The 26,322-nt window shown below is 43.7% G+C and overlaps 30 non-coding genes across 30 annotated transcripts; all 30 read left to right on the plus strand.

Annotated features, from left to right (window-relative positions):
* Window positions 1-7: 7 nt before the first annotated feature.
* Window positions 8-80, plus strand: TRNAV-UAC (transfer RNA valine (anticodon UAC)). Its single transcript has one exon. It is a non-coding gene; the product is annotated as a tRNA-Val (tRNA).
* An 811-nt stretch (window positions 81-891) lies between these two features.
* Window positions 892-964, plus strand: TRNAV-UAC (transfer RNA valine (anticodon UAC)). Its single transcript has one exon. It is a non-coding gene; the product is annotated as a tRNA-Val (tRNA).
* An 811-nt stretch (window positions 965-1,775) lies between these two features.
* TRNAV-UAC (transfer RNA valine (anticodon UAC)) lies at window positions 1,776-1,848 on the plus strand. The gene has a single exon. It is a non-coding gene; the product is annotated as a tRNA-Val (tRNA).
* Window positions 1,849-2,655: 807 nt separating this feature from the next.
* On the plus strand, window positions 2,656-2,728 carry TRNAV-UAC (transfer RNA valine (anticodon UAC)). Its single transcript has one exon. It is a non-coding gene; the product is annotated as a tRNA-Val (tRNA).
* A 799-nt stretch (window positions 2,729-3,527) lies between these two features.
* Window positions 3,528-3,600, plus strand: TRNAV-UAC (transfer RNA valine (anticodon UAC)). Its single transcript has one exon. It is a non-coding gene; the product is annotated as a tRNA-Val (tRNA).
* An 809-nt stretch (window positions 3,601-4,409) lies between these two features.
* On the plus strand, window positions 4,410-4,482 carry TRNAV-UAC (transfer RNA valine (anticodon UAC)). The gene has a single exon. It is a non-coding gene; the product is annotated as a tRNA-Val (tRNA).
* Window positions 4,483-5,293: 811 nt separating this feature from the next.
* TRNAV-UAC (transfer RNA valine (anticodon UAC)) lies at window positions 5,294-5,366 on the plus strand. The gene has a single exon. It is a non-coding gene; the product is annotated as a tRNA-Val (tRNA).
* Window positions 5,367-6,168: 802 nt separating this feature from the next.
* Window positions 6,169-6,241, plus strand: TRNAV-UAC (transfer RNA valine (anticodon UAC)). Its single transcript has one exon. It is a non-coding gene; the product is annotated as a tRNA-Val (tRNA).
* An 807-nt stretch (window positions 6,242-7,048) lies between these two features.
* On the plus strand, window positions 7,049-7,121 carry TRNAV-UAC (transfer RNA valine (anticodon UAC)). The gene has a single exon. It is a non-coding gene; the product is annotated as a tRNA-Val (tRNA).
* An 811-nt stretch (window positions 7,122-7,932) lies between these two features.
* TRNAV-UAC (transfer RNA valine (anticodon UAC)) lies at window positions 7,933-8,005 on the plus strand. Its single transcript has one exon. It is a non-coding gene; the product is annotated as a tRNA-Val (tRNA).
* Window positions 8,006-8,812: 807 nt separating this feature from the next.
* On the plus strand, window positions 8,813-8,885 carry TRNAV-UAC (transfer RNA valine (anticodon UAC)). The gene has a single exon. It is a non-coding gene; the product is annotated as a tRNA-Val (tRNA).
* An 800-nt stretch (window positions 8,886-9,685) lies between these two features.
* Window positions 9,686-9,758, plus strand: TRNAV-UAC (transfer RNA valine (anticodon UAC)). The gene has a single exon. It is a non-coding gene; the product is annotated as a tRNA-Val (tRNA).
* An 807-nt stretch (window positions 9,759-10,565) lies between these two features.
* On the plus strand, window positions 10,566-10,638 carry TRNAV-UAC (transfer RNA valine (anticodon UAC)). Its single transcript has one exon. It is a non-coding gene; the product is annotated as a tRNA-Val (tRNA).
* An 804-nt stretch (window positions 10,639-11,442) lies between these two features.
* Window positions 11,443-11,515, plus strand: TRNAV-UAC (transfer RNA valine (anticodon UAC)). Its single transcript has one exon. It is a non-coding gene; the product is annotated as a tRNA-Val (tRNA).
* Window positions 11,516-12,322: 807 nt separating this feature from the next.
* On the plus strand, window positions 12,323-12,395 carry TRNAV-UAC (transfer RNA valine (anticodon UAC)). The gene has a single exon. It is a non-coding gene; the product is annotated as a tRNA-Val (tRNA).
* Window positions 12,396-13,206: 811 nt separating this feature from the next.
* TRNAV-UAC (transfer RNA valine (anticodon UAC)) lies at window positions 13,207-13,279 on the plus strand. Its single transcript has one exon. It is a non-coding gene; the product is annotated as a tRNA-Val (tRNA).
* Window positions 13,280-14,090: 811 nt separating this feature from the next.
* On the plus strand, window positions 14,091-14,163 carry TRNAV-UAC (transfer RNA valine (anticodon UAC)). Its single transcript has one exon. It is a non-coding gene; the product is annotated as a tRNA-Val (tRNA).
* An 807-nt stretch (window positions 14,164-14,970) lies between these two features.
* On the plus strand, window positions 14,971-15,043 carry TRNAV-UAC (transfer RNA valine (anticodon UAC)). Its single transcript has one exon. It is a non-coding gene; the product is annotated as a tRNA-Val (tRNA).
* An 811-nt stretch (window positions 15,044-15,854) lies between these two features.
* Window positions 15,855-15,927, plus strand: TRNAV-UAC (transfer RNA valine (anticodon UAC)). Its single transcript has one exon. It is a non-coding gene; the product is annotated as a tRNA-Val (tRNA).
* Window positions 15,928-16,738: 811 nt separating this feature from the next.
* Window positions 16,739-16,811, plus strand: TRNAV-UAC (transfer RNA valine (anticodon UAC)). Its single transcript has one exon. It is a non-coding gene; the product is annotated as a tRNA-Val (tRNA).
* Window positions 16,812-17,618: 807 nt separating this feature from the next.
* On the plus strand, window positions 17,619-17,691 carry TRNAV-UAC (transfer RNA valine (anticodon UAC)). The gene has a single exon. It is a non-coding gene; the product is annotated as a tRNA-Val (tRNA).
* Window positions 17,692-18,498: 807 nt separating this feature from the next.
* TRNAV-UAC (transfer RNA valine (anticodon UAC)) lies at window positions 18,499-18,571 on the plus strand. Its single transcript has one exon. It is a non-coding gene; the product is annotated as a tRNA-Val (tRNA).
* An 811-nt stretch (window positions 18,572-19,382) lies between these two features.
* On the plus strand, window positions 19,383-19,455 carry TRNAV-UAC (transfer RNA valine (anticodon UAC)). Its single transcript has one exon. It is a non-coding gene; the product is annotated as a tRNA-Val (tRNA).
* Window positions 19,456-20,262: 807 nt separating this feature from the next.
* Window positions 20,263-20,335, plus strand: TRNAV-UAC (transfer RNA valine (anticodon UAC)). The gene has a single exon. It is a non-coding gene; the product is annotated as a tRNA-Val (tRNA).
* Window positions 20,336-21,136: 801 nt separating this feature from the next.
* TRNAV-UAC (transfer RNA valine (anticodon UAC)) lies at window positions 21,137-21,209 on the plus strand. Its single transcript has one exon. It is a non-coding gene; the product is annotated as a tRNA-Val (tRNA).
* Window positions 21,210-22,016: 807 nt separating this feature from the next.
* Window positions 22,017-22,089, plus strand: TRNAV-UAC (transfer RNA valine (anticodon UAC)). The gene has a single exon. It is a non-coding gene; the product is annotated as a tRNA-Val (tRNA).
* An 804-nt stretch (window positions 22,090-22,893) lies between these two features.
* TRNAV-UAC (transfer RNA valine (anticodon UAC)) lies at window positions 22,894-22,966 on the plus strand. Its single transcript has one exon. It is a non-coding gene; the product is annotated as a tRNA-Val (tRNA).
* An 807-nt stretch (window positions 22,967-23,773) lies between these two features.
* Window positions 23,774-23,846, plus strand: TRNAV-UAC (transfer RNA valine (anticodon UAC)). The gene has a single exon. It is a non-coding gene; the product is annotated as a tRNA-Val (tRNA).
* Window positions 23,847-24,657: 811 nt separating this feature from the next.
* TRNAV-UAC (transfer RNA valine (anticodon UAC)) lies at window positions 24,658-24,730 on the plus strand. Its single transcript has one exon. It is a non-coding gene; the product is annotated as a tRNA-Val (tRNA).
* An 801-nt stretch (window positions 24,731-25,531) lies between these two features.
* On the plus strand, window positions 25,532-25,604 carry TRNAV-UAC (transfer RNA valine (anticodon UAC)). Its single transcript has one exon. It is a non-coding gene; the product is annotated as a tRNA-Val (tRNA).
* Window positions 25,605-26,322: the final 718 nt, after the last annotated feature.

The raw sequence follows: 26,322 nt of genomic DNA on the forward strand, positions 1-26,322 counted from the left end.
TTTTACAGGTTCTATAGTGTAGCGGTTATCACATCTGCTTTACACGCAGAAGGTCCTGGGTTCAACCCCCAGTGGAACCATTTTGTAATATGAGATCAGATACTGACTTTCCGAAAGTCAGACTTTGGAACGTGCCTCACAAAACATAAAGAAAAGCAATAGAGCTTTCAAAGTTGAACGGAACTCAAAAAGTCAACCTTTGCTATATTGTAGGAAACATTGACACATGTTAATTGTTTCTAAGCAGTACCCTGAAAAATATATCTTTGGCCTGAAATTCCTCTTAAAAATAGTAGTGCACTTCCTGGTATGCAAGCGTGCCCAAGCACTCCTTTCGATGCAGCCGCATAGCTGTGTGTGTGTTGTGTGAGATATAAGGCTTTGCAAACACTGACTTCTAGTCTCAGGGGTATTGGAGTAAAGTTTGGTGATGTCACTACTGTGGTGCTCACTCTTCTCCTTGCTGGTGGCTTTCTGACATGAGGAAGCAAAGCCCTGCCTCTATCAAGGTGGCCACCTCTACACAGATACACGCTATAAAATAAGGCAAGGTAAGCCAGCCATGGGGAAAAGATCAGCTGCAGGAAGGCCACAGGCATGACTGGTAACTAGTCCTTTGCCCTCTGCCTTCCTTTTCTTGAGTAACGGCTTCCAGAGTATAGCTGTTATAAGGGAACTATAGCGACTCTGGAGCTCTTTGCTATGGGCTGATACTAGGTCATGGCCCTTATGCAAAGAGTGGTCAGAAACACCAGTTTTGCTACACCCTTGAAAGTGTCCTAAAACCAAAGAAATGCCAAAGGATCTCAAATTGACCTATAGGATGCAAGCATTCTTTGGTTTTTCACCCTTACCTTTCTGAAAAATTGACAATTAGGCACACTTTTCACAGGTTCCATAGTGTAGCGGTTATCACGTCTGCTTTACACGCAGAAGGTCCTGGGTTCAACCCCCAGTGGAACCATTTTGTAATATGAGATCAGATACTGACTTTCTAAAAGTCAGACTTTGGAACGTGCCTCACACAACGCAAAGGAATGCAATAGAGCCTTCAAAGTTGAGCAGAACTCAAAAAGTCAACCTTTGCTATATTGTAGGAAACATTGACTCATGTTAATTGTTTCTAAGCAGTACCCTGAAAAATATATCTTTGGCCTGAAATTCCTCTTAAAAATAGTAGCGCACTTCCTGGTATGCAAGCGTGCCCAAGCACTCCTTTCGATGCAGCCGCATAGCTGTGTGTGTGTTGTGTGAGATATAAGGCTTTGCAAACTCTGACTTCTAGTCTCAGGGGTATTGGAGTGAAGTTTGGTGATGTCACTACTGTGGTGCTCAGTCTTCTCCTTGCTGGTGGCTTTCTGACATGAGGAAGCAAAGCCCTTCCTCTACCAAGGTGGCCACCTTTACACAGAGACACGCTATAAAACAAGACATGGTAAGTCAGTCACGGGGAAAAGATCAGCTGCAGGGAGGCCACAGGCATGACTGGTAACTAGTCCTTTGCCCTCTGCCTTCATTTTCTTGAGGAACGGCTTCCAGAGTATAGCTTTTATAAGGGAACCATAGCTACCCTGGAGCTCTTTGCTATGGGCTGATACTAGGTCATGGCCCTTATGCAAAGAGTGGTCAGAAACACCAGTTTTGCTACACCCTTGAAAGTGTCCTAAAACCAAGGAAATGCCAAAGGATCTCAGATTGACCTATAGGATGCAAGAATTATTTGGTTTTTAACCCTTACCTTTCTGAAAAATTGACAATTAGGCACACTTTTCACAGGTTCCATAGTGTAGCGGCTATCACGTCTGCTTTACACGCAGAAGGTCCTGGGTTCAACCCCCAGTGGAACCATTTTGTAATATGAGATCAGATACTGACTTTCTAAAAGTCAGACTTTGAAACGTGCCTCACACAATGCAAAGGAATGCAATAGAGCCTTCAAAGTTGAACAGAACTCAAAAAGTCAACCTTTGCTATATTGTAGGAAACATTGACTCATGTTGTTTCTAAGAAGTACCCTGAAAAATATATCTTTGGCCTGAAATTCTTCTTAAAAATAGTAGCACACTTCCTGGTATGCAAGCGTGCCCAAGCACTCCTTTCAACGCAGCCGCTTAGCTGTGTGTCTGTTGTGTGAGATCTAAGGCATTGCAATCTCTGAATTCTAGTTGCAGGGGAATTGGAGTGAAGTTTGGTGATGTCACTACTGTGGTGCTCACTCCTCTCCTTGCTGGCAGCTTCCTGACATGAGGAAGCAAATCCCTGCCTCTACCAAGGTGGCCACTTCCACACAGAGACACGCTATAAAACAAGACATGGTAAGTCAGTCACGGGGAAAAGATCAGCAGCAGGGTGGCCACAGGCATGACTGGTAACTAGTCCTTTGCCCTCTGCCTTCATTTTCTTGAGGAATGGCTTCCAGAGTATAGCTTTTATAAGGGAACCATAGAGACTCTGGAGCTCTTTGCTATGGGCTGATAGTAGGTTATGGCCCTTATGCAAAGAGTGGTCAGAAACACCAGTTTTGCTACCCCCTAGAAAGTGTCCTAAAACCAAGGAAATGCCAAAAGATCTCAGGTTGACCTATAGGATGCAAGCATTCTTTGGTTTTTAACCCTTACCTTTCTGAAAAATTGACAATTAGGCACACTTTTCACAGGTTCCATAGTGTAGCGGTTATCACGTCTGCTTTACATGCAGAACGTCCTGGGTTCAACCCCCAGTGGAACCATTTTGTAATATGAGATCAGATACTGACTTTCTAAAAGTCAGACTTTGGAACGTGCCTCACACAACGCAAAGGAATGCAATAGAGCTTTCAAAGTTGAACAGAACTCAAAAAGTCAACCTTTAGCTATATTGTAGGAAACATTGACTCATGTTGTTTCTAAGAAGTACCCTGAAAAATATATCTTTGGCCTGAAATTCCTCTTAAAAATAGTAGCGCAGTTCCTGGTATGCAATCGTGCCCAAGTACTCCTTTCGATGCAGCCGCATAGCTGTGTGTATGTTGTAAGGCTTTGCGAACTCTGACTTCTAGTCTCAGGGGTATTGGAGTGAAGTTTGGTGATGTCACTACTGTGTTGCTCAGTCATCTCCTTGCTGGTGGCTTTCTGACATGAGAAAGCAAAGCCCTTCCTCTACCAAGGTGGCAACCTTTACACAGAGACACGCTATAAAACAAGACATGGTAAATCAGTCACGGGGAAAAGATCAGCTGCAGGGAGGCCACAGGCATGACTGGTAACTAGTCCTTTGCCCTCTGCCTTCCTTTTCTTGAGGAATGGCTTCCAGAGTATAGCTTTTATAAGGGAACCATAACTACCCTGGAGCACTTTGCTATGGGCTGATACTAGGTCATGGCCCTTATGCAAAGAGTGGTCAGAAACACCAGTTTTGCTACACCCTTGAAAGTGTCCTAAAACCAAAGAAATGCCAAAGGATTTCAGATTGACCTATAGGATGCAAGAATTCTTTGGTTTTTAACCCTTACCTTTCTGAAAAATTGACAATTAGGGATTCTTTTCACAGGTTCCATAGTGTAGCGGTTATCACGTCTGCTTTACACGCAGAAGGTCCTGGGTTCAACCCCCAGTGGAACCATTTTGTAATATGAGATCAGATACTGACTTTCTAAAAGTCAGACTTTGAAACGTGCCTCACACAATGCAAAGGAATGCAATAGAGCCTTCAAAGTTGAACAGAACTCAAAAAGTCAAACTTTGCTATATTGTAGGAAACATTGACTCATGTTGTTTCTAAGAAATACCCTGAAAAATATATCTTTGGCCTGAAATTCCTCTTAAAAATAGTAGCACACTTCCTGGTATGCAAGCGTGCCCAAGCACTCCTTTCAACGCAGCCGCTTAGCTGTGTGTGTGTTGTGTGAGATCTAAGGCATTGCAATCTCTGAATTCTAGTTGCAGGGGAATTGGAGTGAAGTTTGGTGATGTCACTACTGTGGTGCTCACTCTTCTCCTTGCTGGCAGCTTCCTGACACGAGGAACCAAATCCCTGCCTCTACCAAAGTGGCCACCTCCACACAGAGACACGCTATAAAACAAGACATGGTAAGTCAGTCACGGGGAAAAGATCAGCAGCAGGGTGGCCACAGGCATGACTGGTAACTAGTCCTTTGCCGTCTCCCTTCATTTTCTTGAGGAATGGCTTCCAGAGTATAGCTTTTATAAGGGAACCATAGCGACCCTGGAGCTCTTTGCTATGGGCTGATAGTAGGTTATGGCCCTTATGCAAAGAGTGGTCAGAAACACCAGTTTTGCTACCCCCTTGAAAGTGTCCTAAAACCAAGGAAATGCCAAAGGATCTCAGGTTGACCTATAGGATGCAAGCAATCTTTGGTGTTTAACCCTTCCCTTTCTGAAAAATTGACAATTAGGCACACTTTTTTTACAGGTTCTATAGTGTAGCGGTTATCACGTCTGCTTTACACGCAGAAGGTCCTCGGTTCAACCCCCAGTGGAACCATTTTGTAATATGAGATCAGATACTGAGTTTCCGAAAGTCAGACTTTGGAACGTGCCTCACAAAACATAAAGAAAAGCAATAGAGCTTTCAAAGTTGAACGGAACTCAAAAAGTCAACCTTTGCTATATTGTAGGAAACATTGACACATGTTAATTGTTTCTAAACAGTACCCTGAAAAATATATCTTTGGCCTGAAATTCCTCTTAAAAATAGTAGCGCACTTCCTGGTATGCAAGCGTGCCCAAGCACTCCTTTCGATGCAGCCGCATAGCTGTGTGTGTGTTGTGTGAGATATAATGCTTTGCAAACTCTGACTTCTAGTCTCAGGGGTATTGGAGTGAAGTTTGGTGATGTCACTACTGTGGTGCTCACTCTTCTCCTTGCTGGTGGCTTTCTGACATGAGGAAGCAAAGCCCTGCCTCTATCAAGGTGGCCACCTCTACACAGATACACGCTATAAAACAAGGCAAGGTAAGCCAGCCATGGGGAAAAGATCAGCTGCAGGAAGGCCACAGGCATGACTGGTAACTAGTCCTTTGCCCTCTGCCTTCTTTTTCTTGAGTAACGGCTTCCAGAGTATAGCTGTTATAAGGGAACCATAGCGACTCTGTAGCTCTTTGCTATGGGCTGATACTAGGTCATAGCCCTTATGCAAAGAGTGGTCAGAAACACCAGTTTTGCTATACCCTTGAAAGTGTCCTAAAACCAAAGAAATGCCAAAGGATCTCAGATTGACCTATAGGATGCAAGCATTCTTTGGTTTTTAACCCTTACCTTTCTGAAAAATTGACAATTAGGCACATTTTTCACAGGTTCCATAGTGTAGCGGTTATCACGTCTGCTTTACACGCAGAAGGTCCTGGGTTCAACCCCCAGTGGAACCATTTTGTAATATGAGATCAGATACTGACTTTCTAAAAGTCAGACTTTGGAACGTGCCTCACACAACGCAAAGGAATGCAATAGAGCCTTCAAAGTTGAACAGAACTCAAAAAGTCAACCTTTGCTATATTGTAGGAAACATTGACTCATGTTAATTGTTTCTAAGCAGTACCCTGAAAAATATATCTTTGGCCTGAAATTCCTCTTAAAAATAGTAGCGCAGTTCCTGGTATGCAATCGTGCCCAAGCACTCTTTTCGATGCAGCCGCATAGCTGTGTGTGTGTTGTAAGGCTTTGCAAACTCTGACTTCTAGTCTCAGGGGTATTGGAGTGAAGTTTGGTGATGTCACTACTGTGTTGCTCAGTCTTCTCCTTGCTGGTGGCTTTCTGACATGAGGAAGCAAAGCCCTTCCTCTACCAAGGTGGCCACCTTTACACAGATACACGCTATAAAACAAGACATGGTAAGTCAGTCACGGGGAAAAGATCAGCTGCAGGGAGGCCACAGGCATGACTGGTAACTAGTCCTTTGCCCTCTGCCTTCATTTTCTTGAGGAACGGCTTCCAGAGTATAGCTTTTATAAAGGAACCATAGCTACCCTGGAGCTCTTTGCTATGGGCTGATACTAGGTCATGGCCCTTATGCAAAGAGTGGTCAGAAACACCAGTTTTGCTACACCCTTGAAAGTGTCCTAAAATGAAAGAAATGCCAAAGGATCTCAGATTGACCTATAGGATGCAAGAATTATTTGGTTTTTAACCCTTACCTTTCTGAAAAATTGACAATTAGGCACTCTTTTCACAGGTTCCATAGTGTAGCGGTTATCACGTCTGCTTTACACGCAGAAGGTCTTGGGTTCAACCCCCAGTGGAACCATTTTGTAATATGAGATCAGATACTGACTTTCTAAAAGTCAGACTTTGAAACGTGCCTCACACAATGCAAAGGAATGCAATAGAGCCTTCAAAGTTGAACAGAACTCAAAAAATCAACCTTTGCTATATTGTAGGAAACATTGACTCATGTTGTTTCTAAGAAGTACCCTGAAAAATATATCTTTGGCCTGAAATTCCTCTTAAAAATAGTAGCACACTTCCTGGTATGCAAGCGTGCCCAAGCACTCCTTTCAACGCAGCCGCTTAGCTGTGTGTGTGTTGTGTGAGATCTAAGGCATTGCAATCTCTGAATTCTAGTTGCAGGGGAATTGGAGTGAAGTTTGGTGATGTCACTACTGTGGTGCTCACTCTTCTCCTTGCTGGCAGCTTCCTGACATGAAGAAGCAAATCCCTGCCTCTACCAAGGTGGCCACTTCCACACAGAGACACGCTATAAAACAAGACATGGTAAGTCAGTCACGGGGAAAAGATCAGCAGCAGGGTGGCCACAGGCATGACTCGTAACTAGTCCTTTGCCCTCTGCCTTCATTTTCTTGAGGAATGGCTTCCAGAGTATAGCTTTTATAAGGGAACCATAGCGACCCTGGAGCTCTTTGCTATGAGCTGATAGTAGGTTATGGCCCTTATGCAAAGAGTGGTCAGAAACACCAGTTTTGCTACCCCCTAGAAAGTGTCCTAAAACCAAGGAAATGCCAAAGGATCTCAGGTTGACCTATAGGATGCAAGCAATCTTTGGTGTTTAACCCATCCCTTTCTGAAAAATTGACAATTAGGCAAAGTTTTCACAGGTTCTATAGTGTAGCGGTTATCACGTCTGCTTTACACGCAGAAGGTCCTGGGTTCAACCCCCAGTGGAACCATTTTGGAATATGAGATCAGATACTGACTTTCTAAAAGTCAGACTTTGGAACGTGCCTCACACAACGCAAAGGAATGCAATAGAGCCTTCAAAGTTGAACAGAACTCAAAAAGTCAACCTTTGCTATATTGTAGGAAACATTGACTCATGTTAATTGTTTCTAAGCAGTACCCTGAAAAATATATCTTTGGCCTGAAATTCCTCTTAAAAATAGTAGCGCACTTCCTGGTATGCAAGCGTGCCCAAGCACTCCTTTCGATGCAGCCGCATAGCTGTGTGTGTGTTGTGTGAGATATAAGGCTTTGCAAACTCTGACTTCTAGTCTCAGGGGTATTGGAGTGAAGTTTGGTGATGTCACTACTGTGGTGCTCAGTCTTCTCCTTGCTGGTGGCTTTCTGACATGAGGAAGCAAAGCCCTTCCTCTACCAAGGTGGCCACCTTTACACAGAGACACGCTATAAAACAAGACATGGTAAGTCAGTCACGGGGAAAAGATCAGCTGCAGGGAGGCCACAGGCATGACTGGTAACTAGTCCTTTGCCCTCTGCCTTCATTTTCTTGAGGAACGGCTTCCAGAGTATAGCTTTTATAAGGGAACCATAGCTACCCTGGAGCTCTTTGCTATGGGCTGATACTAGGTCATGGCCCTTATGCAAAGAGTGGTCAGAAACACCAGTTTTGCTACACCCTTGAAAGTGTCCTAAAACCAAGGAAATGCCAAAGGATCTCAGATTGACCTATAGGATGCAAGAATTATTTGGTTTTTAACCCTTACCTTTCTGAAAAATTGACAATTAGGCACACTTTTCACAGGTTCTATAGTGTAGCGGCTATCACGTCTGCTTTACACGCAGAAGGTCCTAGGTTCAACCCCCAGTGGAACCATTTTGTAATATGAGATCAGATACTGACTTTCTAAAAGTCAGACTTTGAAACGTGCCTCACACAATGCAAAGGAATGCAATAGAGCCTTCAAAGTTGAACAGAACTCAAAAAGTCAACCTTTGCTATATTGTAGGAAACATTGACTCATGTTGTTTCTAAGAAGTACCCTGAAAAATATATCTTTGGCCTGAAATTCTTCTTAAAAATAGTAGCACACTTCCTGGTATGCAAGCGTGCCCAAGCACTCCTTTCAACGCAGCCGCTTAGCTGTGTGTGTGTTGTGTGAGATCTAAGGCATTGCAATCTCTGAATTCTAGTTGCAGGGGAATTGGAGTGAAGTTTGGTGATGTCACTACTGTGGTGCTCACTCCTCTCCTTGCTGGCAGCTTCCTGACATGAGGAAGCAAATCCCTGCCTCTACCAAGGTGGCCACTTCCACACAGAGACACGCTATAAAACAAGACATGGTAAGTCAGTCACGGGGAAAAGATCAGCAGCAGGGTGGCCACAGGCATGACTGGTAACTAGTCCTTTGCCCTCTGCCTTCATTTTCTTGAGGAATGGCTTCCAGAGTATAGCTTTTATAAGGGAACCATAGAGACTCTGGAGCTCTTTGCTATGGGCTGATAGTAGGTTATGGCCCTTATGCAAAGAGTGGTCAGAAACAAAAGTTTTGCTACCCCCTAGAAAGTGTCCTAAAACCAAGGAAATGCCAAAGGATCTCAGGTTGACCTATAGGATGCAAGCATTCTTTGGTTTTTAACCCTTACCTTTCTGAAAAATTGACAATTAGGCACACTTTTCACAGGTTCCATAGTGTAGCGGTTATCACGTCTGCTTTACACGCAGAAGGTCCTGGGTTCAACCCCCAGTGGAATCATTTTGTAATATGAGATCAGATACTGACTTTCTAAAAGTCAGACTTTGGAACGTGCCTCACACAACGCAAAGGAATGCAATAGAGCTTTCAAAGTTGAACAGAACTCAAAAAGTCAACTTTAGCTATATTGTAGGAAACATTGACTCATGTTGTTTCTAAGAAGTACCCTGAAAAATATATCTTTGGCCTGAAATTCCTCTTAAAAATAGTAGCGCAGTTCCTGGTATGCAATCGTGCCCAAGCACTCCTTTCGATGCAGCCGCATAGCTGTGTGTGTGTGTTGTAAGGCTTTGCGAACTCTGACTTCTAGTCTCAGGGGTATTGGAGTGAAGTTTGATGATGTCACTACTGTGTTGCTCAGTCTTCTCCTTGCTGGTGGCTTTCTGACATGAGGAAGCAAAGCCCTTCCTCTACCAAGGTGGCCACCTTTACACAGAGACACGCTATAAAACAAGACATGGTAAATCAGTCACGGGGAAAAGATCAGCTGCAGGGAGGCCACAGGCATGACTGGTAACTAGTCCTTTGCCCTCTGCCTTCATTTTCTTGAGGAACGGCTTCCAGAGTATAGCTTTTATAAAGGAACCATAGCTACCCTGGAGCTCTTTGCTATGGGCTGATACTAGGTCATGGCCCTTATGCAAAGAGTGGTCAGAAACACCAGTTTTGCTACACCCTTGAAAGTGTCCTAAAATCAAAGAAATGCCAAAGGATCTCAGATTGACCTATAGGATGCAAGAATTATTTGGTTTTTAACCCTTACCTTTCTGAAAAATTGACACTTATGCACTCTTTTCACAGATTCCATAGTGTAGCGGTTATCACGTCTGCTTTACACGCAGAAGGTCCTGGGTTCAACCCCCAGTGGAACCATTTTGTAATATGAGATCAGATACTGACTTTCTAAAAGTCAGATTTTGAAACGTGCCTCACACAATGCAAAGGAATGCAATAGAGCCTTCAAAGTTGAACAGAACTCAAAAAATCAACCTTTGCTATATTGTAGGAAACATTGACTCATGTTGTTTCTAAGAAGTACCCTGAAAAATATATCTTTGGCCTGAAATTCCTCTTAAAAATAGTAGCACACTTCCTGGTATGCAAGCGTGCCCAAGCACTCCTTTCAACACAGCCGCTTAGCTGTGTGTGTGTTGTGTGAGATCTAAGGCATTGCAATCTCTGAATTCTAGTTGCAGGGGAATTGGAGTGAAGTTTGGTGATGTCACTACTGTGGTGCTCACTCTTCTCCTTGCTGGCAGCTTCCTGACATGAAGAAGCAAATCCCTGCCTCTACCAAGGTGGCCACTTCCACACAGAGACACACTATAAAACAAGACATGGTAAGTCAGTCACGGGGAAAAGATCAGCAGCAGGGTGGCCACAGGCATGACTCGTAACTAGTCCTTTGCTGTCTGCCTTCATTTTCTTGAGGAATGGCTTCCAGAGTATAGCTTTTATAAGGGAACCATAGCGACCCTGGAGCTCTTTGCTATGGGCTGATAGTAGGTTATGGCCCTTATGCAAAGAGTGGTCAGAAACACCAGTTTTGCTACCCCCTAGAAAGTGTCCTAAAACCAAGGAAATGCCAAAGGATCTCAGGTTGACCTATAGGATGCAAGCATTCTTTGGTTTTTAACCCTTACCTTTCTGAAAAATTGACAATTAGGCACACTTTTCATAGGTTCCATAGTGTAGCGGTTATCACGTCTGCTTTACATGCAGAAGGTCCTGGGTTCAACCCCCAGTGGAACCATTTTGTAATATGAGATCAGATACTGACTTTCTAAAAGTCAGACTTTGGAACGTGCCTCACACAACGCAAAGGAATGCAATAGAGCTTTCAAAGTTGAACAGAACTCAAAAAATCAACCTTTTCTATATTGTAGGAAACATTGACTCATGTTAATTGTTTCTAAGCAGTACCCTGAAAAATATATTTTTGGCCTGAAATTCCTCTTAAAAATAGTAGCGCAGTTCCTGGTATGCAATCGTGCCCAAGCACTCCTTTCGATGCAGCCGCATAGCTCTGTGTGTGTGTTGTAAGGCTTTGCGAACTCTGACTTCTAGTCTCAGGGGTATTGGAGTGAAGTTTGGTGATGTCACTACTGTGTTGCTCAGTCTTCTCCTTGCTGGTGGCTTTCTGACATGAGGAAGCAAAGCCCTTCCTCTACCAAGGTGGCCACCTTTACACAGATACACGCTATAAAACAAGACATGGTAAGTCAGTCACGGGGAAAAGATCAGCTGCAGGGAGGCCACAGGCATGACTGGTAACTAGTCCTTTGCCCTCTGCCTTCATTTTCTTGAGGAACGGCTTCCAGAGTATAGCTTTTATAAAGGAACCATAGCTACCCATGAGCTCTTTGCTATGGGCTGATACTAGGTCATGGCCCTTATGCAAAGAGTGGTCAGAAACACCAGTTTTGCTACACCCTTGAAAGTGTCCTAAAACCAAAGAAATGCCAAAGGATCTCAGATTGACCTATAGGATGCAAGAATTATTTGGTTTTTAACCCTTACCTTTCTGAAAAATTGACAATTAGGCACTCTTTTCACAGGTTCCATAGTGTAGCGGTTATCACGTCTGCTTTACACGCAGAAGGTCCTGGGTTCAACCCCCAGTGGAACCATTTTGTAATATGAGATCAGATACTGACTTTCTAAAAGTCAGACTTTGGAACGTGCCTCACACAATGCAAAGGAATGCAATAGAGCCTTCAAAGTTGAACAGAACTCAAAAAATCAACCTTTGCTATATTGTAGGAAACATTGACTCATGTTGTTTCTAAGAAGTACCCTGAAAAATATATCTTTGGCCTGAAATTCCTCTTAAAAATAGTAGCGCACTTCCTGGTATGCAAGCGTGCCCAAGCACTCCTTTCGATGCAGCCGCATAGCTGTGTGTGTGTTGTGTGAGATATAAGGCTTTGCAAACTCTGACTTCTAGTCTCAGGGGTATTGGAGTGAAGTTTGGTGATGTCACTACTGTGGTGCTCAGTCTTCTCCTTGCTGGTGGCTTTCTGACATGAGGAAGCAAAGCCCTTCCTCTACCAAGGTGGCCACCTTTACACAGATACACGCTATAAAACAAGACATGGTAAGTCAGTCACGGGGAAAAGATCAGCTGCAGGGAGGCCACAGGCATGACTGGTAACTAGTCCTTTGCCCTCTGCCTTCATTTTCTTGAGGAACGGCTTCCAGAGTATAGCTTTTATAAAGGAACCATAGCTACCCTGGAGCTCTTTGCTATGGGCTGATACTAGGTCATGGCCCTTATGCAAAGAGTGGTCAGAAACACCAGTTTTGCTACACCCTTGAAAGTGTCCTAAAATCAAAGAAATGCCAAAGGATCTCAGATTGACCTATAGGATGCAAGAATTATTTGGTTTTTAACCCTTACCTTTCTGAAAAATTGACACTTACGCACTCTTTTCACAGATTCCATAGTGTAGCGGTTATCACGTCTGCTTTACACGCAGAAGGTCCTGGGTTCAACCCCCAGTGGAACCATTTTGTAATATGAGATCAGATACTGACTTTCTAAAAGTCAGATTTTGAAACGTGCCTCACACAATGCAAAGGAATGCAATAGAGCCTTCAAAGTTGAACAGAACTCAAAAAGTCAACCTTTGCTATATTGTAGGAAACATTGACTCATGTTAATTGTTTCTAAGCAGTACCCTGAAAAATATATCTTTGGCCTGAAATTCCTCTTAAAAATAGTAGCGCACTTCCTGGTATGCAAGCGTGCCCAAGCACTCCTTTCGATGCAGCCGCATAGCTGTGTGTGTGTTGTGTGAGATATAAGGCTTTGCAAACTCTGACTTCTAGTCTCAGGGGTATTGGAGTGAAGTTTGGTGATGTCACTACTGTGGTGCTCAGTCTTCTCCTTGCTGGTGGCTTTCTGACATGAGGAAGCAAAGCCCTTCCTCTACCAAGGTGGCCACCTTTACACAGAGACACGCTATAAAACAAGACATGGTAAGTCAGTCACGGGGAAAAGATCAGCTGCAGGGAGACCACAGGCATGACTGGTAACTAGTCCTTTGCCCTCTGCCTTCATTTTCTTGAGGAACGGCTTCCAGAGTATAGCTTTTATAAGGGAACCATAGCTACCCTGGAGCTCTTTGCTATGGGCTGATACTAGGTCATGGCCCTTATGCAAAGAGTGGTCAGAAACACCAGTTTTGCTACACCCTTGAAAGTGTCCTAAAACCAAGGAAATGCCAAAGGATCTCAGATTGACCTATAGGATGCAAGAATTATTTGGTTTTTAACCCTTACCTTTCTGAAAAATTGACAATTAGGCACACTTTTCACAGGTTCCATAGTGTAGCGGCTATCACGTCTGCTTTACACGCAGAAGGTCCTGGGTTCAACCCCCAGTGGAACCATTTTGTAATATGAGATCAGATACTGACTTTCTAAAAGTCAGACTTTGAAACATGCCTCACACAATGCAAAGGAATGCAATAGAGCCTTCAAAGTTGAACAGAACTCAAAAAGTCAACCTTTGCTATATTGTAGGAAATATTGACTCATGTTAATTGTTTCTAAGCAGTACCCTGAAAAATATATCTTTGGCCTGAAATTCCTCTTAAAAATAGTAGCGCACTTCCTGGTATGCAAGCGTGCCCAAGCACTCCTTTCGATGCAGCCGCATAGCTGTGTGTGTGTTGTGTGAGATATAAGGCTTTGCAAACTCTGACTTCTAGTCTCAGGGGTATTGGAGTGAAGTTTGGTGATGTCACTACTGTGGTGCTCAGTCTTCTCCTTGCTGGTGGCTTTCTGACATGAGGAAGCAAAGCCCTTCCTCTACCAAGGTGGCCACCTTTACACAGAGACACGCTATAAAACAAGACATGGTAAGTCAGTCACGGGGAAAAGATCAGCTGCAGGGAGGCCACAGGCATGACTGGTAACTAGTCCTTTGCCCTCTGCCTTCATTTTCTTGAGGAACGGCTTCCAGAGTATAGCTTTTATAAGGGAACCATAGCTACCCTGGAGCTCTTTGCTATGGGCTGATACTAGGTCATGGCCCTTATGCAAAGAGTGGTCAGAAACACCAGTTTTGCTACACCCTTGAAAGTGTCCTAAAACCAAGGAAATGCCAAAGGATCTCAGATTGACCTATAGGATGCAAGAATTATTTGGTTTTTAACCCTTACCTTTCTGAAAAATTGACAATTAGGCACACTTTTCGCAGGTTCTATAGTGTAGCGGCTATCACGTCTGCTTTACACGCAGAAGGTCCTAGGTTCAACCCCCAGTGGAACCATTTTGTAATATGAGATCAGATACTGACTTTCTAAAAGTCAGACTTTGAAATGTGCCTCACACAATGCAAAGGAATGCAATAGAGCCTTCAAAGTTGAACAGAACTCAAAAAGTCAACCTTTGCTATATTGTAGGAAACATTGACTCATGTTGTTTCTAAGAAGTACCCTGAAAAATATATCTTTGGCCTGAAATTCTTCTTAAAAATAGTAGCACACTTCCTGGTATGCAAGAGTGCCCAAGCACTCCTTTCAACGCAGCCGCTTAGCTGTGTGTGTGTTGTGTGAGATCTAAGGCATTGCAATCTCTGAATTCTAGTTGCAGGGGAATTGGAGTGAAGTTTGGTGATGTCACTACTGTGGTGCTCACTCCTCTCCTTGCTGGCAGCTTCCTGACATGAGGAAGCAAATCCCTGCCTCTACCAAGGTGGCCACTTCCACACAGAGACACGCTATAAAACAAGACATGGTAAGTCAGTCACGGGGAAAAGATCAGCAGCAGGGTGGCCACAGGCATGACTGGTAACTAGTCCTTTGCCCTCTGCCTTCATTTTCTTGAGGAATGGCTTCCAGAGTATAGCTTTTATAAGGGAACCATAGAGACTCTGGAGCTCTTTGCTATGGGCTGATAGTAGGTTATGGCCCTTATGCAAAGAGTGGTCAGAAACACCAGTTTTGCTACCCCCTAGAAAGTGTCCTAAAACCAAGGAAATGCCAAAGGATCTCAGGTTGACCTATAGGATGCAAGCAATCTTTGGTGTTTAACCCATCCCTTTCTGAAAAATTGACAATTAGGCAATGTTTTCACAGGTTCTATAGTGTAGCGGTTATCACGTCTGCTTTACACGCAGAAGGTCCTGGGTTCAACCCCCAGTGGAACCATTTTGGAATATGAGATCAGATACTGACTTTCTAAAAGTCAGACTTTGGAACGTGCCTCACACAACGCAAAGGAATGCAATAGAGCCTTCAAAGTTAAACAGAACTCAAAAAGTCAACCTTTGCTATATTGTAGGAAACATTGACTCATGTTAATTGTTTCTAAGCAGTACCCTGAAAAATATATCTTTGGCCTGAAATTCCTCTTAAAAATAGTAGCGCACTTCCTGGTATGCAAGCGTGCCCAAGCACTCCTTTCGATGCAGCCGCATAGCTGTGTGTGTGTTGTGTGAGATATAAGGCTTTGCAAACTCTGACTTCTAGTCTCAGGGGTATTGGAGTGAAGTTTGGTGATGTCACTACTGTGGTGCTCAGTCTTCTCCTTGCTGGTGGCTTTCTGACATGAGGAAGCAAAGCCCTTCCTCTACCAAGGTGGCCACCTTTACACAGAGACACGCTATAAAACAAGACATGGTAAGTCAGTCACGGGGAAAAGATCAGCTGCAGGGAGGCCACAGGCATGACTGGTAACTAGTCCTTTGCCCTCTGCCTTCATTTTCTTGAGGAACGGCTTCCAGAGTATAGCTTTTATAAGGGAACCATAGCTACCCTGGAGCTCTTTGCTATGGGCTGATACTAGGTCATGGCCCTTATGCAAAGAGTGGTCAGAAACACCAGTTTTGCTACACCCTTGAAAGTGTCCTAAAACCAAGGAAATGCCAAAGGATCTCAGATTGACCTATAGGATGCAAGAATTATTTGGTTTTTAACCCTTACCTTTCTGAAAAATTGACAATTAGGCACACTTTTCACAGGTTCCATAGTGTAGCGGCTATCACGTCTGCTTTACACGCAGAAGGTCCTGGGTTCAACCCCCAGTGGAACCATTTTGTAATATGAGATCAGATACTGACTTTCTAAAAGTCAGACTTTGAAACGTGCCTCACACAATGCAAAGGAATGCAATAGAGCCTTCAAAGTTGAACAGAACTCAAAAAGTCAACCTTTGCTATATTGTAGGAAACATTGACTCATGTTAATTGTTTCTAAGCAGTACCCTGAAAAATATATCTTTGGCCTGAAATTCCTCTTAAAAATAGTAGCGCACTTCCTGGTATGCAAGCGTGCCCAAGCACTCCTTTCGATGCAGCCGCATAGCTGTGTGTGTGTTGTGTGAGATATAAGGCTTTGCAAACTATGACTTCTAGTCTCAGGGGTATTGGAGTGAAGTTTGGTGATGTCACTACTGTGGTGCTCAGTCTTCTCCTTGCTGGTGGCTTTCTGACATGAGGAAGCAAAGCCCTTCCTCTACCAAGGTGGCCACCTTTACACAGAGACACTCTATAAAACAAGACATGGTAAATCAGTCACGGGGAAAAGATCAGCTGCAGGGAGGCCACAGGCATGACTGGTAACTAGTCCTTTGCCCTCTGCCTTCATTTTCTTGAGGAACGGCTTCCAGAGTATAGCTTTTATAAAGGAACCATAGCTACCCTGGAGCTCTTTGCTATGGGCTGATACTAGGTCATGGCCCTTATGGAAAGAGTGGTCAGAAACACCAGTTTTGCTACACCCTTGAAAGTGTCCTAAAATCAAAGAAATGCCAAAGGATCTCAGATTGACCTATAGGATGCAAGAATTATTTGGTTTTTAACCCTTACCTTTCTGAAAAATTGACACTTATGCACTCTTTTCACAGATTCCATAGTGTAGCGGTTATCACGTCTGCTTTACACGCAGAAGGTCCTGGGTTCAACCCCCAGTGGAACCATTTTGTAATATGAGATCAGATACTGACTTTCTAAAAGTCAGATTTTGAAACGTGCCTCACACAATGCAAAGGAATGCAATAGAGCCTTCAAAGTTGAACAGAACTCAAAAAATCAACCTTTGCTATATTGTAGGAAACATTGACTCATGTTGTTTCTAAGAAGTACCCTGAAAAATATATCTTTGGCCTGAAATTCCTCTTAAAAATAGTAGCACACTTCCTGGTATGCAAGCGTGCCCAAGCACTCCTTTCAACACAGCCACTTAGCTGTGTGTGTGTTGTGTGAGATCTAAGGCATTGCAATCTCTGAATTCTAGTTGCAGGGGAATTGGAGTGAAGTTTGGTGATGTCACTACTGTGGTGCTCACTCTTCTCCTTGCTGGCAGCTTCCTGACATGAAGAAGCAAATCCCTGCCTCTACCAAGGTGGCCACTTCCACACAGAGACACACTATAAAACAAGACATGGTAAGTCAGTCACGGGGAAAAGATCATCAGCAGGGTGGCCACAGGCATGACTCGTAACTAGTCCTTTGCTGTCTGCCTTCATTTTCTTGAGGAATGGCTTCCAGAGTATAGCTTTTATAAGGGAACCATAGCGACCCTGGAGCTCTTTGCTATGGGCTGATAGTAGGTTATGGCCCTTATGCAAAGAGTGGTCAGAAACACCAGTTTTGCTACCCCCTAGAAAGTGTCCTAAAACCAAGGAAATGCCAAAGGATCTCAGGTTGACCTATAGGATGCAAGCATTCTTTGGTTTTTAACCCTTACCTTTCTGAAAAATTGACAATTAGGCACACTTTTCACAGGTTCCATAGTGTAGCGGTTATCACGTCTGCTTTACATGCAGAAGGTCCTGGGTTCAACCCCCAGTGGAACCATTTTGTAATATGAGATCAGATACTGACTTTCTAAAAGTCAGACTTTGGAACGTGCCTCACACAACGCAAAGGAATGCAATAGAGCCTTCAAAGTTGAACAGAACTCAAAAAATCAACCTTTGCTATATTGTAGGAAACATTGACTCATGTTGTTTCTAAGAAGTACCCTGAAAAATATATCTTTGGCCTGAAATTCCTCTTAAAAATAGTAGCGCACTTCCTGGTATGCAAGCGTGCCCAAGCACTCCTTTCGATGCAGCCGCATAGCTGTGTGTGTGTTGTGTGAGATATAAGGCTTTGCAAACTCTGACTTCTAGTCTCAGGGGTATTGGAGTGAAGTTTGGTGATGTCACTACTGTGGTGCTCAGTCTTCTCCTTGCTGGTGGCTTTCTGACATGAGGGAGCAAAGCCCTTCCTCTACCAAGGTGGCCACCTTTACACAGAGACACGCTATAAAACAAGACATGGTAAGTCAGTCACGGGGAAAAGATCAGCTGCAGGGAGGCCACAGGCATGACTGGTAACTAGTCCTTTGCCCTCTGCCTTCATTTTCTTGAGGAACGGCTTCCAGAGTATAGCTTTTATAAGGGAACCATAGCTACCCTGGAGCTCTTTGCTATGGGCTGATACTAGGTCATGGCCCTTATGCAAAGAGTGGTCAGAAACACCAGTTTTGCTACACCCTTGAAAGTGTCCTAAAACCAAGGAAATGCCAAAGGATCTCAGATTGACCTATAGGATGCAAGAATTATTTGGTTTTTAACCCTTACCTTTCTGAAAAATTGACAATTAGGCACACTTTTCACAGGTTCCATAGTGTAGCGGCTATCACGTCTGCTTTACACGCAGAAGGTCCTGGGTTCAACCCCCAGTGGAACCATTTTGTAATATGAGATCAGATACTGACTTTCTAAAAGTCAGAATTTGAAACGTGCCTCACACAATGCAAAGGAATGCAATAGAGCCTTCAAAGTTGAACAGAACTCAAAAAGTCAACCTTTGCTATATTGTAGGAAACATTGACTCATGTTAATTGTTTCTAAGCAGTACCCTGAAAAATATATCTTTGGCCTGAAATTCCTCTTAAAAATAGTAGCGCACTTCCTGGTATGCAAGCGTGCCCAAGCACTCCTTTCGATGCAGCCGCATAGCTGTGTGTGTGTTGTGTGAGATATAAGGCTTTGCAAACTCTGACTTCTAGTCTCAGGGGTATTGGAGTGAAGTTTGGTGATGTCACTACTGTGGTGCTCAGTCTTCTCCTTGCTGGTGGCTTTCTGACATGAGGAAGCAAAGCCCTTCCTCTACCAAGGTGGCCACCTTTACACAGAGACACGCTATAAAACAAGACATGGTAAGTCAGTCACGGGGAAAAGATCAGCTGCAGGGAGGCCACAGGCATGACTGGTAACTAGTCCTTTGCCCTCTGCCTTCATTTTCTTGAGGAACGGCTTCCAGAGTATAGCTTTTATAAGGGAACCATAGCTACCCTTGAGCTCTTTGCTATGGGCTGATACTAGGTCATGGCCCTTATGCAAAGAGTGGTCAGAAACACCAGTTTTGCTACACCCTTGAAAGTGTCCTAAAACCAAGGAAATGCCAAAGGATCTCAGATTGACCTATAGGATGCAAGAATTATTTGGTTTTTAACCCTTACCTTTCTGAAAAATTGACAATTAGGCACACTTTTCACAGGTTCTATAGTGTAGCGGCTATCACGTCTGCTTTACACGCAGAAGGTCCTAGGTTCAACCCCCAGTGGAACCATTTTGTAATATGAGATCAGATACTGACTTTCTAAAAGTCAGACTTTGAAACGTGCCTCACACAATGCAAAGGAATGCAATAGAGCCTTCAAAGTTGAACAGAACTCAAAAAGTCAACCTTTGCTATATTGTAGGAAACATTGACTCATGTTGTTTCTAAGAAGTACCCTGAAAAATATATCTTTGGCCTGAAATTCTTCTTAAAAATAGTAGCACACTTCCTGGTATGCAAGCGTGCCCAAGCACTCCTTTCAACGCAGCCGCTTAGCTGTGTGTGTGTTGTGTGAGATCTAAGGCATTGCAATCTCTGAATTCTAGTTGCAGGGGAATTGGAGTGAAGTTTGGTGATGTCACTACTGTGGTGCTCACTCCTCTCCTTGCTGGCAGCTTCCTGACATGAGGAAGCAAATCCCTGCCTCTACCAAGGTGGCCACTTCCACACAGAGACACGCTATAAAACAAGACATGGTAAGTCAGTCACGGGGAAAAGATCAGCAGCAGGGTGGCCACAGGCATGACTGGTAACTAGTCCTTTGCCCTCTGCCTTCATTTTCATGAGGAATGGCTTCCAGAGTATAGCTTTTATAAGGGAACCATAGAGACTCTGGAGCTCTTTGCTATGGGCTGATAGTAGGTTATGGCCCTTATGCAAAGAGTGGTCAGAAACACCAGTTTTGCTACCCCCTAGAAAGTGTCCTAAAACCAAGGAAATGCCAAAGGATCTCAGGTTGACCTATAGGATGCAAGCATTCTTTGGTTTTTAACCCTTACCTTTCTGAAAAATTGACAATTAGGCACACTTTTCACAGGTTCCATAGTGTAGCGGTTATCACATCTGCTTTACACGCAGAAGGTCCTGGGTTCAACCCCCAGTGGAACCATTTTGTAATATGAGATCAGATACTGACTTTCTAAAAGTCAGATTTTGGAACGTGCCTCACACAACGCAAAGGAATGCAATAGAGCTTTCAAAGTTGAACAGAACTCAAAAAGTCAACCTTTAGCTATATTGTAGGAAACATTGACTCATGTTGTTTCTAAGAAGTACCCTGAAAAATATATCTTTGGCCTGAAATTCCTCTTAAAAATAGTAGCGCAGTTCCTGGTATGCAATAGTGCCCAAGCACTCCTTTCGATGCAGCCGCATAGCTGTGTGTGTGTGTTGTAAGGCTTTGCGAACTCTGACTTCTAGTCTCAGGGGTATTGGAGTGAAGTTTGGTGATGTCACTACTGTGTTGCTCAGTCTTCTCCTTGCTGGTGGCTTTCTGACATGAGGAAGCAAAGCCCTTCCTCTACCAAGGTGGCCACCTTTACACAGAGACACGCTATAAAACAAGACATGGTAAATCAGTCACGGGGAAAAGATCAGCTGCAGGGAGGCCACAGGCATGACTGGTAACTAGTCCTTTGCCCTCTGCCTTCATTTTCTTGAGGAACGGCTTCCAGAGTATAGCTTTTATAAAGGAACCATAGCTACCCTGGAGCTCTTTGCTATGGGCTGATACTAGGTCATGGCCCTTATGCAAAGAGTGGTCAGAAACACCAGTTTTGCTACACCCTTGAAAGTGTCCTAAAATCAAAGAAATGCCAAAGGATCTCAGATTGACCTATAGGATGCAAGAATTATTTGGTTTTTAACCCTTACCTTTCTGAAAAATTGACACTTATGCACTCTTTTCACAGATTCCATAGTGTAGCGGTTATCACGTCTGCTTTACACGCAGAAGGTCCTGGGTTCAACCCCCAGTGGAACCATTTTGTAATATGAGATCAGATACTGACTTTCTAAAAGTCAGATTTTGAAACGTGCCTCACACAATGCAAAGGAATGCAATAGAGCCTTCAAAGTTGAACAGAACTCAAAAAATCAACCTTTGCTATATTGTAGGAAACATTGACTCATGTTGTTTCTAAGAAGTACCCTGAAAAATATATCTTTGGCCTGAAATTCCTCTTAAAAATAGTAGCACACTTCCTGGTATGCAAGCGTGCCCAAGCACTCCTTTCAACACAGCCGCTTAGCTGTGTGTGTGTTGTGTGAGATCTAAGGCATTGCAATCTCTGAATTCTAGTTGCAGGGGAATTGGAGTGAAGTTTGGTGATGTCACTACTGTGGTGCTCACTCTTCTCCTTGCTGGCAGCTTCCTGACATGAAGAAGCAAATCCCTGCCTCTACCAAGGTGGCCACTTCCACACAGAGACACACTATAAAACAAGACATGGTAAGTCAGTCACGGGGAAAAGATCAGCAGCAGGGTGGCCACAGGCATGACTCGTAACTAGTCCTTTGCTGTCTGCCTTCATTTTCTTGAGGAATGGCTTCCAGAGTATAGCTTTTATAAGGGAACCATAGCGACCCTGGAGCTCTTTGCTATGGGCTGATAGTAGGTTATGGCCCTTATGCAAAGAGTGGTCAGAAACACCAGTTTTGCTACCCCCTAGAAAGTGTCCTAAAACCAAGGAAATGCCAAAGGATCTCAGGTTGACCTATAGGATGCAAGCATTCTTTGGTTTTTAACCCTTACCTTTCTGAAAAATTGACAATTAGGCACACTTTTCACAGGTTCCATAGTGTAGCGGTTATCACGTCTGCTTTACATGCAGAAGGTCCTGGGTTCAACCCCCAGTGGAACCATTTTGTAATATGAGATCAGATACTGACTTTCTAAAAGTCAGACTTTGGAACGTGCCTCACACAACGCAAAGGAATGCAATAGAGCTTTCAAAGTTGAACAGAACTCAAAAAATCAACCTTTTCTATATTGTAGGAAACATTGACTCATGTTAATTGTTTCTAAGCAGTACCCTGAAAAATATATTTTTGGCCTGAAATTCCTCTTAAAAATAGTAGCGCAGTTCCTGGTATGCAATCGTGCCCAAGCACTCCTTTCGATGCAGCCGCATAGCTCTGTGTGTGTGTTGTAAGGCTTTGCGAACTCTGACTTCTAGTCTCAGGGGTATTGGAGTGAAGTTTGGTGATGTCACTACTGTGTTGCTCAGTCTTCTCCTTGCTGGTGGCTTTCTGACATGAGGAAGCAAAGCCCTTCCTCTACCAAGGTGGCCACCTTTACACAGATACACGCTATAAAACAAGACATGGTAAGTCAGTCACGGGGAAAAGATCAGCTGCAGGGAGGCCACAGGCATGACTGGTAACTAGTCCTTTGCCCTCTGCCTTCATTTTCTTGAGGAACGGCTTCCAGAGTATAGCTTTTATAAAGGAACCATAGCTACCCATGAGCTCTTTGCTATGGGCTGATACTAGGTCATGGCCCTTATGCAAAGAGTGGTCAGAAACACCAGTTTTGCTACACCCTTGAAAGTGTCCTAAAACCAAAGAAATGCCAAAGGATCTCAGATTGACCTATAGGATGCAAGAATTATTTGGTTTTTAACCCTTACCTTTCTGAAAAATTGACAATTAGGCACTCTTTTCACAGGTTCCATAGTGTAGCGGTTATCACGTCTGCTTTACACGCAGAAGGTCCTGGGTTCAACCCCCAGTGGAACCATTTTGTAATATGAGATCAGATACTGACTTTCTAAAAGTCAGACTTTGGAACGTGCCTCACACAATGCAAAGGAATGCAATAGAGCCTTCAAAGTTGAACAGAACTCAAAAAATCAACCTTTGCTATATTGTAGGAAACATTGACTCATGTTGTTTCTAAGAAGTACCCTGAAAAATATATCTTTGGCCTGAAATTCCTCTTAAAAATAGTAGCGCACTTCCTGGTATGCAAGCGTGCCCAAGCACTCCTTTCGATGCAGCCGCATAGCTGTGTGTGTGTTGTGTGAGATATAAGGCTTTGCAAACTCTGACTTCTAGTCTCAGGGGTATTGGAGTGAAGTTTGGTGATGTCACTACTGTGGTGCTCAGTCTTCTCCTTGCTGGTGGCTTTCTGACATGAGGAAGCAAAGCCCTTCCTCTACCAAGGTGGCCACCTTTACACAGAGACACGCTATAAAACAAGACATGGTAAGTCAGTCACGGGGAAAAGATCAGCTGCAGGGAGGCCACAGGCATGACTGGTAACTAGTCCTTTGCCCTCTGCCTTCATTTTCTTGAGGAACGGCTTCCAGAGTATAGCTTTTATAAGGGAACCATGGCTACCCTGGAGCTCTTTGCTATGGGCTGATACTAGGTCATGGCCCTTATGCAAAGAGTGGTCAGAAACACCAGTTTTGCTACACCCTTGAAAGTGTCCTAAAACCAAGGAAATGCCAAAGGATCTCAGATTGACCTATAGGATGCAAGAATTATTTGGTTTTTAACCCTTACCTTTCTGAAAAATTGACAATTAGGCACACTTTTCACAGGTTCCATAGTGTAGCGGCTATCACGTCTGCTTTACACGCAGAAGGTCCTGGGTTCAACCCCCAGTGGAACCATTTTGTAATATGAGATCAGATACTGACTTTCTAAAAGTCAGAATTTGAAACGTGCCTCACACAATGCAAAGGAATGCAATAGAGCCTTCAAAGTTGAACAGAACTCAAAAAGTCAACCTTTGCTATATTGTAGGAAACATTGACTCATGTTAATTGTTTCTAAGCAGTACCCTGAAAAATATATCTTTGGCCTGAAATTCCTCTTAAAAATAGTAGCGCACTTCCTGGTATGCAAGCGTGCCCAAGCACTCCTTTCGATGCAGCCGCATAGCTGTGTGTGTGTTGTGTGAGATATAAGGCTTTGCAAACTCTGACTTCTAGTCTCAGGGGTATTGGAGTGAAGTTTGGTGATGTCACTACTGTGGTGCTCAGTCTTCTCCTTGCTGGTGGCTTTCTGACATGAGGAAGCAAAGCCCTTCCTCTACCAAGGTGGCCACCTTTACACAGAGACACGCTATAAAACAAGACATGGTAAGTCAGTCACGGGGAAAAGATCAGCTGCAGGGAGGCCACAGGCATGACTGGTAACTAGTCCTTTGCCCTCTGCCTTCATTTTCTTGAGGAACGGCTTCCAGAGTATAGCTTTTAAAAGGGAACCATAGCTACCCTTGAGCTCTTTGCTATGGGCTGATACTAGGTCATGGCCCTTATGCAAAGAGTGGTCAGAAACACCAGTTTTGCTACACCCTTGAAAGTGTCCTAAAACCAAGGAAATGCCAAAGGATCTCAGATTGACCTATAGGATGCAAGAATTATTTGGTTTTTAACCCTTACCTTTCTGAAAAATTGACAATTAGGCACACTTTTCACAGGTTCTATAGTGTAGCGGCTATCACGTCTGCTTTACACGCAGAAGGTCCTAGGTTCAACCCCCAGTGGAACCATTTTGTAATATGAGATCAGATACTGACTTTCTAAAAGTCAGACTTTGAAACGTGCCTCACACAACGCAAAGGAATGCAATAGAGCTTTCAAAGTTGAACAGAACTCAAAAAGTCAACCTTTAGCTATATTGTAGGAAACATTGACTCATGTTGTTTCTAAGAAGTACCCTGAAAAATATATCTTTGGCCTGAAATTCCTCTTAAAAATAGTAGCGCAGTTCCTGGTATGCAATAGTGCCCAAGCACTCCTTTCGATGCAGCCGCATAGCTGTGTGTGTGTGTTGTAAGGCTTTGCGAACTCTGACTTCTAGTCTCAGGGGTATTGGAGTGAAGTTTGGTGATGTCACTACTGTGTTGCTCAGTCTTCTCCTTGCTGGTGGCTTTCTGACATGAGGAAGCAAAGCCCTTCCTCTACCAAGGTGGCCACCTTTACACAGAGACACGCTATAAAACAAGACATGGTAAATCAGTCACGGGGAAAAGATCAGCTGCAGGGAGGCCACAGGCATGACTGGTAACTAGTCCTTTGCCCTCTGCCTTCATTTTCTTGAGGAACGGCTTCCAGAGTATAGCTTTTATAAAGGAACCATAGCTACCCTGGAGCTCTTTGCTATGGGCTGATACTAGGTCATGGCCCTTATGCAAAGAGTGGTCAGAAACACCAGTTTTGCTACACCCTTGAAAGTGTCCTAAAATCAAAGAAATGCCAAAGGATCTCAGATTGACCTATAGGATGCAAGAATTATTTGGTTTTTAACCCTTACCTTTCTGAAAAATTGACACTTATGCACTCTTTTCACAGATTCCATAGTGTAGCGGTTATCACGTCTGCTTTACACGCAGAAGGTCCTGGGTTCAACCCCCAGTGGAACCATTTTGTAATATGAGATCAGATACTGACTTTCTAAAAGTCAGATTTTGAAACGTGCCTCACACAATGCAAAGGAATGCAATAGAGCCTTCAAAGTTGAACAGAACTCAAAAAATCAACCTTTGCTATATTGTAGGAAACATTGACTCATGTTGTTTCTAAGAAGTACCCTGAAAAATATATCTTTGGCCTGAAATTCCTCTTAAAAATAGTAGCACACTTCCTGGTATGCAAGCGTGCCCAAGCACTCCTTTCAACACAGCCGCTTAGCTGTGTGTGTGTTGTGTGAGATCTAAGGCATTGCAATCTCTGAATTCTAGTTGCAGGGGAATTGGAGTGAAGTTTGGTGATGTCACTACTGTGGTGCTCACTCTTCTCCTTGCTGGCAGCTTCCTGACATGAAGAAGCAAATCCCTGCCTCTACCAAGGTGGCCACTTCCACACAGAGACACACTATAAAACAAGACATGGTAAGTCAGTCACGGGGAAAAGATCAGCAGCAGGGTGGCCACAGGCATGACTCGTAACTAGTCCTTTGCTGTCTGCCTTCATTTTCTTGAGGAATGGCTTCCAGAGTATAGCTTTTATAAGGGAACCATAGCGACCCTGGAGCTCTTTGCTATGGGCTGATAGTAGGTTATGGCCCTTATGCAAAGAGTGGTCAGAAACACCAGTTTTGCTACCCCCTAGAAAGTGTCCTAAAACCAAGGAAATGCCAAAG

The sequence above is a fragment of the Aquarana catesbeiana genome, linkage group LG09, assembly GCF_042186555.1.
Source record: "Aquarana catesbeiana isolate 2022-GZ linkage group LG09, ASM4218655v1, whole genome shotgun sequence".
NCBI lineage: Eukaryota > Metazoa > Chordata > Amphibia > Anura > Ranidae > Aquarana > Aquarana catesbeiana.